The sequence below is a fragment of the Nannobrachium achirus genome (genome assembly GCF_963921795.1).
Source record: "Nannobrachium achirus genome assembly, chromosome: 16".
Lineage (NCBI taxonomy): Eukaryota > Metazoa > Chordata > Actinopteri > Myctophiformes > Myctophidae > Nannobrachium > Nannobrachium achirus.
The window spans coordinates 57,201,340-57,213,795 of record NC_137823.1 but is presented as its reverse complement, the minus strand read 5'-3'; positions in this window follow the sequence as shown (position 1 = coordinate 57,213,795).

The window sequence follows — 12,456 nt, the reverse complement described above, 5'->3', positions numbered from 1 at the left end:
CCAAAATAATCATATTCTAACTGGGGACCCCCACCCTGACGAGCACTAAGAGTTGAGGCATTACATTTTGTTCTATTGTGAAAATAGCAGATCTACATGCTCACAACGGCGTTGTGAACATGTAGATCGGCTATTTTCACAATTTCTGCCTCTTATATTTGACAATTTGGCAATTAAAAAGTACTCAAATTGTCACTTTGGAAATGTGCAGATACCCAATGTAAACTTTATGTTGGTTTGTTTACTGTTGAGTGAGAAAACAATGTTGCACATTAAGTCAATCATCTGGGGACCCCCTGGGGGTCCCGACCCACAGGTTGAGAACCACTGCTGTAGACAGTCTCCCTTTTTTATCAACCCTGATAAGGGTTTGGGAAATATGCTGTGATTAATTTAACGGCGCCATCATATGACATTGAGAAGGAAAACTGCAAATGATACAAGGTTTCTCTGTGCTTTCATGAAGACAGTCCCAATGTCAAGTTTAGCCTTCTTCACTCAGAATGTTAAGCCCACAGAGATAGACCAAGGACACAACACAGGATGTGAAATGTGTCTTCTTAAAATAATACAATATTATGACCTGCGAATATTCTGCTCAAAACAGACCAAGACAAATCAAGGTTTTGACACCACTATTCTCTAAAGGCTGGTGTTTGTCCTTAATTGGACAGGTTACAACTGCCATTCATTCTCAGGAAAAAATGTGCATTTATTTACTCCTCCTGGCAGCGCTGATTGGCAGTGATAGAAACAGGACACCACAGGTAGTGGCACAAATGTTCAACTCTTTTCTGGCATTATGCTATGAAAGAGCTCTGCTGATTCCAGGGAAGATGAAATAAAGAGTAATGGTGGATGTAGCTCCTGTAGTCCTGTTGTGAGTTTGTTTATTTATTTTAATTTGAGATATTCATACAGTATAGAAGGCGAATATACTTGCTAATAGTTGTAGGAAAGGGGTATAAGTGAGCTCTTATCATGTGGAGTTATGTTATGGCGGAGGACAGTAGATCACACAGCTAACCATAACAGCAGTCTCCGGAACTGGCAGCAGCTGCTAGCTTGCTTTCCTAGAAAAGCAGACTACTGGCCGTGGAAGCCGTGATAGAGAGCCATACACGTTGTGGAGGAAGGAAGGAGATGCATTTTGTTCAAATCACATTGTGAAACTTCGTTTTGTCTACATTTCTACCGATTCACAGACAAGGGTTTTGGACACTAGCGGCATTAACTGAGACCAAACCGCTCCCACACTTGTTATTCGTGACATTTATCAAAGACCAGGAAAAAGGAGACTCAAGTCAATAAATACCATGCTTTTGCATTCACACGTTAAAAGTATTCAAGCGTACCAGGGTCAGGCTGACTCGGGCATCACTGAATGTAAGTGCATATTATAATATTTAATTTGTATTTAGTTTGACTCGTATACAGTATGTTTACTCATTCACTTAGAAGTAGACCCAGTGCAGATGTCTAGGGCCAGCTGCTCAATTTTTATTTAATCTTTATTACGGGTCCATGCCTGAAAGGCTGAAACCCTATTGTTTGTTTTTGGGCCGTTTTTTCTCCTGTGAAATGGTAAATGGTAGAGACATGAATATCACCAATGATTGGAAATTGCAGACAAAATCTCCATCATCCTCACTCTAGCTGACTAGATATTTTTTTTACCCATTTAGGCCTGAACACATTATGACGCAATATTTTATGCTTTAAAAAAATAGCAGATATACAAGCGTGCCGCGCTGTGAGCTTGTAGATCTGCTATTTTTGAAAAATCTTGAAAATTAGAATTTTGACCCAATTCTATAAGTGTCTTTTGAATCCTTCTAAGATTTTTGGAAAAAACCTATGTTTCTATGTCAGCAATCTGGCCAGCCATCGTCAAAGAAAAGGTCCTTTTCACTTAACTGGAGCTCAGTTAGTCTGTTCTTGAGAGACTACTATGTCAGTGGTTCTCAAACCTTTTCATGTGAAGGACCCCCAAAATGATATTTATTTGGCCACGGACCCGCATCTCAAAATATCTAGTTCCAGGGACCACCCAGAAGCAAAATTTGAGTTAAACCGTTCGCTTTGAAAATACATATATTCAAAGATTTGCACACATTTTCATGACTTTTTCAAAAATAGCAGATCTACAAGCTCGAGTGCCGCGCTGCGAGCTTGTAGATCTGCTATTTTTCAATAGTTAAAGCAGTCAATAATTCTAGGCCTAAATGGGTTAAACTGAAGCTTGTTATCTTAGTTTTGAAGTTGTTCACGATTTAACTTGAACATGGCATGGCTCAGTACAAATAGATGAAAGTCTTCATCAGCTGTTGGGCCAATCATCACAAAACAAAGGATAACTAGAAGCAGTGCTCTTCCGAGCACAGGTCTCCACCAGGCCACACAAATCGGCCTGTTATAGCGCCACCATGAGGCTGATTTAAAAAATGTGGGGCAGAGGTTCTGAATTAGCATCCAGGGAGTGTGTGTGCTCAGTTTGGCAGCGATCGGGCCAACGGTGACTGAGATTAGCTGCTCACAAACTGCGAGGACGCACGGACGCACGGACGCACGGACGGACGGACGGAGGGGAAAACATACTCTCCCTCAGCCTTCGGCTGGTGGAGACAACAAAAGTTCACATTGCCTTTTATGATCACAGAATCCAATCCACCCCAAAATGGAGTAGCATGTTGTTTAGGGCCTCTATAAAGTGTAATGCATGTTGTTTAGGGCCTCTATAGAGTGTAATGCATGTTGTTTAGGGCCTCTATAGAGTGTAATTAGGGCTGTCACGATATGACATTTTACATGACAATTAATTGTCACTCAAATAATTGGCGATTAACGATTTAATTGTGTTTTCGTCGTTGATAATTACATTTCTCTTTGGCTTTTAGGCTTTGAAGTTGTACATGGTAGATATGACACATAACCTAAATATACAAAGAAATTACTGACATATTTGACAACTTACTACTTAAAAAATAACTGATAGTGGAAATAGTGAAAATAGCCGATCTACAAGCTCACAACGCGTCGCGATGCGACGCGTTGTGAGCTTGTAGATCTGCTATTTCCACTATTTTTGACTTTTTTTTAATATATGAAAGTTTTTCAACGTGGAAACGATCATGACAATTATGAAAAATAATCGCAATTATGTTAACTCATTGACTGCCAAGGCCCGAGTTTCCCGAGTTATTACAGTAGTCCCAGGCTGCCACAGCCCGAGTTTCCCGAGTTGGAAGCCATTTTGAAAAAAATAAATAAATTATAAAACATTTTATAATAATGCCTAAAATGTATTAGGCATGATCGCAATCGCGAAATTGCATGGTTAGCCCCATAACAAACACATCTTTCAAAATGGCAAAAATGGCTGTTTTGTCTGACTTTGAAGGCTTCAATCTCATGAATGCCTGAACGGATTTCCAAGCGGATTTTTTTGTTTGAAAGCTGTTAAAAAGTACTACACATATGGTGCATATATGGTGCATGGGCGTGCACGATCCGTGCACAATACATTGATCCGTGCACTAGAAATTTAGGAAGTTGGCAGTGTTTGTTTTGTCTGACTTTGAAGGCTTCTATCTCATGAATGCCTGAACGGATTTCCAAGCGGATTTTTTTTTGAAAGCTGTTAAAAAGTACTACACATATGATGCATATATGGTGCATGGGCGTGCACGATCCGTGCACTAAAAATTGATCCGTGCACTAGAAATCTAGGAACGTGGCATCCTGGTACTTGGCGGTACTTCGCGATTAGACGATTATGTAATAATTGTGACAGCCCTAATATGTTGTTTAGGGCCTCCATAGAGTGTAAGACTCATTTTAGTTACTTGTCACTTTGTAGATTTTGGTTGTAATTACAAATCACTTCAACCCTATATACATTTCGGCTATTTTGAAACTAGCAGATCTACAAGCTCACAATGCGTCGCGTTGGGACATTTTGCATTTTGGTACGATGATGTCGTGCGCGTACCCTCTATTGTGTGTATGCAGTCAGATTGAAAAACAATATGCATTTATCTTTTTTTTTAATCTCTTTATCTTGGAATGCCATTCTCCTTGAATCCCTTACCTATGTGCCCATTCATCCACCTCCAGCTGTGAGAGAGAGCAAATTCCATGTTTATCCAGTGTTGTTTTGTAGCCTGTGATGGCATAGATCAGTGCTGATGTGACGGAGAGAGTCGCAGCCCCAGCCTGAAGCCTCAAAAGTCTAGTGTCTGCCATTGTTCCATAGGGATATCCCTTTGGAGTAATGGTTAAGATATTGGACTTTCACGTGGGAGACCCGGGTTCGAAGCCGGGTGGGGAGGTTTGGATCACCTCCGTTACACTGACTGTAGTATTGCGTCATGATACTGTAACAGTTGTCTGTGGTGGTAATATTGTCCACTGTGATTCTTCCAAGAACTTCCCGTTCTTTCCCCACATTCTGGATATATTAAGGCTCTCTTCTTTGCAACAAACGTGGCGATCATCATTCGATCTCCTCGTGGACGCGACCAACATAGTACAAGAATCAGAGCCGTATTGCGGGGACAATGTTCCAGTTATCTTAGGATATCAGATTCCTCTGCTCAAATAACCACCATTAACTCATTTGACCGCCAACATTGTTTCCCGACTTAATGTCGCTCCCTGCCACACTTTCAGAGATTTTCACTAACCTTTGAACTGTAAAACTCGTTTGACGGCATTACATTAGTTAAATGGTGCAAAGTCACACGACTGCTGCATGTCTACTGGGAGGTTTAGAGAATTCCACAAAGGCGCATCTGTGGTAAACATTGGAGCCTGACCAATGCTGTAGGTTTGAGGCCGTAAAACATTCGTATATCATATATATATTTCTTTTTTAAATAAATGTTCTAATTTAGTTGTTTATACCTATTCCCACTTCCCCTATGTGTACTAGTAAGACACCTGAGGGTGATGTGCGACCTCAGGGTGACATGCGACCTCGCCCTAAAGGGCGAGGTCTTTTATTTTATATTTTATTAATAATGTATCCATATACGTACATACAATATATGTTATGCCCATACATGGAGATCCCTATTTGAACCAGCCACACAGATATGGGCCATGCCTTTGTCATTTGGACAGTATTTTGGGGCTTTTGATGCTTTTTATTGACAGTAGGCTGATAGGAAATGAGGAGAGAGATGGAGAGAGGAGAGAGATGGGGATCTCCATATATAGTGTTCTCCACATCTCCATGTTTAGACCAAACAGGTTCGCTCCGTTTCTCCATGTACGGCCTAATAACTTTATCTGGCCGCCCCGTTGCCATCTCCTTGTTACATTTTCTTTTCTGAGACTGCCGACTGCACATTGTACCTCATCCACCCTTTCTTCTGTCTCCTTTTGGTATCTTTATCCTCCTCCTCCTATTCTTCTCTTTTTTTTTTGTCTTTCTTAGTCTTGTGTATCCTTCTCTTTTTTCTTTGTCTTTCTTAGTCTTGTGTAGCCGCCCCGTACAGGAAGTGATGTCACAACTCGCTGACATCACACTGACATCACTTCCTGTACAGAAAGATTACAGAAGGTCACTCAAGCGACAAGGTTTTCCAGCAGTGTTGCCAGATGTACGATAATTATCGTATTTGTACGAGAATTTGACCCTCTTTGGGCATTTTTGGAATTATTGATCGTACATCGTCGATCAATAATTCCAAAAATGCCCAAATGTACGATAATTTCGGCATATCACCAAAAAGAGCGTGAATTTGCTATTTTCCCTGGCTGCTGATCTGGGATCTGGTTTGGCTTCTCAAAATAAGCCAGGAAATCAATCAATCTGACCCTAGATCTGTACTTGGAGGCATTAAAAACACTGGTTGCATCTTTCCAGAACAGTTTCAGGCTTTTATTTGTGTAAGCTCCAGGAAGTTGCCTGCCTCCACGCAGCATATCTGATGCGTTTTTGTCACGCAGGAGTCTCAAACAAGATCGTTTCTTACACTAAAGACGGATCTTTTGGTGAAATTACGTTTTTACGCGAGTGATTTCTCTTTTTTGGCTGTGTACGATAGTTTCATGTCAAATACGATAATTCTGAGCCTCCGGTACGATAATTCAACATTTCCCATCTGGCAACACTGTTTTCCAGGGTAAATGCGACCTTCGGTCGCAACAATAACCCTTATCACTGCTGACCCTTAAGGTGTCTACACACCAAACAGCCTACAGGAGACTCCTTCTGACTGTACACAGACTGCAAAGAACTGCAAAAAACGAAGCACTTATTTTTTATTTTATCTTTTTCAGACGACGCCGACTGTAGTTACTGTATGGCAGTGGTGCCAGGTCTGCTCCTTATAAGCAACGTTGATCCTGTTTTCCTATAATGTTGCTAGTTGTGGGTTGCTTTTGTTTGGGCTTGTTTCTGAAGTGTAGTTGCTTATTTGGCCTTGCTTTCAACATTATTTTATAAAATAACTAATGTAATAGAGTTCAGAGGTGAAACTGGTCGCGCTTTTGGGCTTATTTTCATAGACCTGGTCGCTTATTTCACTCACAGAATCTGGCAACCCTAACCCGGCCGGAGTGTTCTCCGTGCAGAGGAGGGAAAAAAAGAAAACAACAACACGGGCACTTGATGGACTATTACTAGCCTACTACTAGCTTTGCTTTGGATCCGATTGGAATAGGAATTGAGAGTTGAGATTGAGAATATGGTATTTAGTAAAAATATGCGACGGGAAAATGTCTCTGGCTTGTTTTGGCTTGGTTTTGGAGCAGTAGTAAACTATTCTACAACTCCCTCAATCTTACCGACGGCGAGCGCCGCTGAATCGTCGCCGAATCTGTGCGGTTAAAAGTGGCCTTTACTGTTCTTCTCAGGGATTTAGACAGCAACCACATGTGGGCTCAAACCCCAGTCCTCACAGTAGTGGGCTGGAACCACCTGGCACTGAGGTAAAGTTGGCCAATGTGATTGGCCAGTATTGGCCTACCGGTGTTTGTTGCCGCTTTCCGATTGCAAACTCGTCAATAATCTCATAAAGAATTCCGATAACATAATGCGTCACATGATCACATGGCTCCTGGTCTTTGCAGAACCATTCAGCGTGTTGGGATTAACCCATTCAGAACGGGTACACTATATTGTGTATCATTATTTTATGCTTTAACTATTGAAAAATAGCAGATCTACAAGCTCACAGCGCTGCACCGAGTGCCGCACTGCGAGCTTGTATCTGCTATTTTTGAAAAAATCCTGAAAATTTGAATTTTGACGCGATTCTATAAGTGTCTTTTGAATCCTTCTAAGACTTTTTGAAAAACCTATGTTTCTATGTCAGCAATCTGGCCAGCCATCGTCAAAGAAAAGGTCCTCTTCACTTAAACGGAGCTCAGTTAGTCTGTTCTTGAGAGTCTGTTCTTGAGAGACTGCTATGTCAGTGGTTCTCAAACCTTTTCATGTGAAGGACCCCCAAACTGATATTTATTTGGCCATGGACCCCCATCTCAAAATATTTAGTTCCAGGGACCACCCAGAAGCAAAATGTGAGTTACAAACGTTCGCTTTGAAAATACATATAGTCTAAGATTTGCACACATTTTCACGACTTTTTCAAAAATAGCAGATCTACAAGCTTGCAGAGCGGCACTCGGTGCCGCGCTGTGAGCTTGTATATCTGCTATTTTTCACTGGTTAAAGCATTCAATAATTCTAGGCCTAAATGGGTTAAAAACAACACAATGTGGCTCATAAAACACTTGTCATTTAACATTCTGTTAAATGTAGGAGTACATCTGGAGGATAAGCTTAGTATATGTATGGAGAGAGAGCATTAGTCTGGTCTTATGTAGAACATCACACAGTGTGCAGAACATCACACAGTGTACCTGAAGTAGGCGGGATCAGCTTTAGAAGGAGCTGGAAAGCTACAAGCTATTCCACTGACCACAGAACCCTGGGCTCGATATCTTAAGCTGCCGCACGGAAAGCAGTTGGGGTTTCTGTGGAAAAATAGCTCCCATTGCTATTTTTACTCGCGTCCTATTGATGTGTGCATCAGTATACTTTGCTTCCTCATTGCCGCGGAGAGATGCTTTGTTTTTTTTCTTTCTTTAAAGCGCCGTTTGTTACTAGCGCACGGGGAGGGTGGGGAGGGAGGAGGAGGAGAGGGGTGAACTGAGGTGAAATGTAAACGAGGCTAGTCCGGGAAAGATTAGCAATCTTGCGAGCTGTGAGGCCCCGCACAGTGTCAATGGCGGCTTGTGTCTGCATTTGTTTTTCACGTACATCCATGCTTCTATACAGCACACTAATGTTGGGTTTCTGGTGCAGCACACACATACTGTATGCTGTTTGTTTCTTTCTTTTTTACAGCTGTATAATGGCTCAGCTGTACATATGTACAGTATATATGTACAGTATAGATACTCTACATAGTATCTGCTAATATGCCAGGCCCAGTACATATCCTTCCTTGTCACACCTTTGGATGCTCAAGTTGTAGCCTACACACAACATTGTACATTTTGTGCTCGCACATCTTATCTTATCTTCACTTCACTCCTCTCGTTTCACTCTGGTGTCATCATCATGCCGTTACTGTATCGTTGTTTTACTGTGTGTCTTGTTGTGAGCTGGCAGAATTCCCTCGCAGCAGCAGCACAATCTGCAGCGTGCTCTGTTGCCATGGCGACGCAGACAGAGATCCCGACTCGGGGACGGAGCGGAGATGCCGCTGCAGATGTTTGCTAGCCTAGCGTGCAGGGGAGGGCGTGGGCTGGGGCGCGGAAGAAAGGGGTGAACTGAGGTGAAATGTAAACGAGGCTCGTCCGGAGGAGATTAGCAATCCTGTGAGCGGCGTGGGCCCCGCACCGTGACAATAGCGGCTTGTCCCCCGCCCCCCCCCCCCCCAACCCCCTCACTACCACTCCCCCCCCTTCCTGGAGATTTACAGTGCTTTGTGCGCAGTAGCATTTAGGATATCGTCACTGTCGGGCAGAAACCTCGTATCTCCAAGTTTCAAATTTGTCAATTCTCTTTGCAAAGTAAAGCACTGCTTCATCACACAAGGCCGTCGCACAAAAGTAGTGAAAACAGCTGATCTACAAGCACTTGTGTGATCTTGTGTGATTGTAGATCGGCTGTTTTCACTAATTTAAATCATTTTAAAAATGATAAATACAAAACAAACGGTTTTGGACATAAAAGGTTTCCACCCGACAACGACGATATGTTTGCGTGTGTGTGTGCTTTTATGCACATCTGTGATTTATAGCACTAATGTCACCACCGCAGCATGCATTTTTATTGTACAGATGCAGTGTGTAAATATTTATAGATCTGTGCAAATAGTATCTGCTAATGTACAGTACCAGTTCGTATCCCTGTCACACCCTCCTGGACACTTATCTGTGTGACTGAAGTGAAGTCGTACACAAAATTGTACATTTTGTGCACTCATCTTATCTTTGGACCCTCCTCTCTCATTCTGTCTGAGTGGTGCTGTGCTGTAGCCTTGCCTTTGTGTCTGACTGCGAGCTTGCATGAGCTCACAGAATAATTCCCTCATACAGTGCCTAGTGAAAGTATTCACTAGGGGTATGAACATTTCATATCACGTTTATTGTGACAAAAGAAATCGCGATTCACGATATTAGCGCAATATCAAAATCCATTAACCTGGGGTGGAACATTTGCCAAAAAATAGCCAATCTACAAGCTCACAACGCGACACACGCTTGTACATCGGCTATTTTTTTGGCAAAGACTGTATCAAGTACGTATATTAAAAGTACCTTTTACCAATCATAGAGGGTTTAAGTGGTACCGGTCTGGATATGCGGCTCGGCAAATAAAAGGTGAATTGATCCCAGTGCATGATGGAGGACAGTATCACGATAAATTAAATCTCCACAATATGATTATTTATAAACGATAATATCGCTTATCATCGTCTCATCCCTGGTATTCACCGCCCTTCATTTATTCAAAATTGTATTAAATGCCTTTTTTTCCTCACAATTCCACACAATGCCACATAATGACAAAATGCAAGGTTTTTCAGATTTTTTTTTATTAAAAATACAAAATTACAAAACCTCATTATTTACACTCTTTACTCAATACTTTGTTGAAGCACCTCTGGCAGCAATTAGAGCCTCGGTTCGTCTTGTCTTGAGTATAAGGCTACAATTTGGCACGCCTATTTTTTGACAATAATCTTGACATCATGGCTTGGTTTGTGCTCCAACATGCACTGTTAACTGTTGGACCTGATAGAGACGTGTGTTGTGTGTGCCTTTCTAAATGATGTCAAATCAGTTTAGTGTACCATACTGTAGGTACACTGAATACAAAGGTACGGGCAAGTTATAGAAACATCTTCAGGATGAGCATTGGAAATGGGATGCGCCTCAGCTCAATTTTGAGTGTCTGAGCAAAGGGTGTGAATACTTATGGGGTTCTGTGTACAGTTTAACCCATTTAGAACGAGTACACATTATAACTATTGAAAAATAGCAGATATACAAGCTCACAGCGCGGCACCGAGTGCCGCGCTGCAAGCTTGTAGATCTGCTATTTTTGAAAAATCGTGAAAATTTGAATTTTGACCCGATTCCATAAGTGTCATTTGAATCCTTCTAAGATTTTTTGAAAAACCTATTTTTCTATGTCAGCAATCTGGCCAGCCATCGTCAAAGAAAAGGTCCTTTTCACTCTACTGGAGCTCAGTTAGTCTGTTCTTGAGAGACTACTATGTCAGTGGTTCTCAAACCTTTTCACTTTTTCCAAAAATAGCAGATCTACAAGAAGCTTGCAGCGTGGCACTCGTTAAAGCATTCAATAATTCTAGGCCTAACTTAATCAAATTTTGAACAAGGCTGTAACATAACAAATATGGAAAAAGTGAATACTTTCACTCTGCACTGTAAGCACACTCTGCAGCGTGCTCTGTTGCCATGGCGACCTAGACATCTAACGTGTGGAAGAGACCGAAGAGAAGAGAGGTGTGGCTGCAGAGATATCAAATGATAGGAGTTTGGGGACATGGCAAAATGCTCAGCCACCTCAAGGAGTGACAGGGTGTCTGTGTGTGCTGTAAGCACTGCTTTGTTCATGTATTCCTTCCAGCCTTCCATACCACACGCCCAGTTGTTACTTTACCAATGATTAGGGCTGTCACGATATGACATTTTACATGACGATTAATTGTCACTCAAATAATTGGCGATTAACAATTTAATTGTGTTTTTGTCGTTGATAATTACATTTCTGTTTGGCTTTTAGGCTTTGAAGTTGTACATGGTAGATATGACACATAACCTAAAAATACAAAAAAATTAAGGCACAACGCGTCGCGACGCGTTGTGAGCTTGTAGATCGTCTATTTCCACTATTTCGGACATTTTTCAACATTCACGATTATGACGATTATGACAAAATAATTGCGATAATGTCAAATAATCACGATTAGACGATTATGTAATAATTGTGACAGCCCTACCAATGATAGGGAAAATTCCCAGACCAGATCACAGTGCTTTCAGGGGAGTCTGTGGACTCAGTATTATGTTTTGTAAATAATTTCTCCTACGTTTTTGTAACCCATTTCTTTCACCCGGTATCATTATTGTCTCCACCAGCCGAAGGCTGAGGGGAGAGTATGTTTTCCCCTCCGTCCGTGCGTCCGTGCGTCCGTCCGTCCGTCCCCAAAGTTTGTCCATGACGTCACCATAGACGTCATAGTATGGTTGACGTCACGGACGCACGGACAGGGGCGAAAACATACTCTCCCCTCAGCCTTCGGCTGGTGGAGGCAATAAATTGTTGTTATTGTCTCCTGGTGGAGACCTGTGCTCGGAAGAGCACTGCTTCTAGTTGTCTAATGTATTCCTGGGCGCTACACTCCCTCTGCCAACCTGGGGAGAGGCAATAACAGACTGAACTCATGCTTCCTCCTATGCATGAGGAGTCCAAGCCGTTTCTTTTCACCTGACGGGGGGAGTTTCCCCAGCTGGACGTAGTGCATGGAACACGTTATTCCAACCATTTCCTTCCCCTCCATCAGGCTGGGCACCTGATGGAGGGGAAAGGCTGGCCAGGGGGAGACGGACAGTATAGAGACCAGGATTACTGCATGTTTTTGTGAGAGTACCTACCCTAGGGGACACGGGGAGAACATGCAAACTCCACACAGAAAGGCCCCTTTGCCAACCCCACCTTAGGGTATGGGCACTGATAAACTGCGGAATAGAGAACACGCCCACAGCATCCCCAGCGGATGAATCGAACCGTGGGTATTTCAGTATGTTGAGCTTGTTCTGTCTTCATGTCTGTTTGCCAGTCACTTGGCTGCAGAGAAACAAGAGGTAATTCTCATCAGGGCTGTTCCTTCACATCACGTTGGTCACACCTTCAGTTTCACATCAATTGAGTTGCAACAGTCAAGTCAGTCCAAAACATGACAAGAA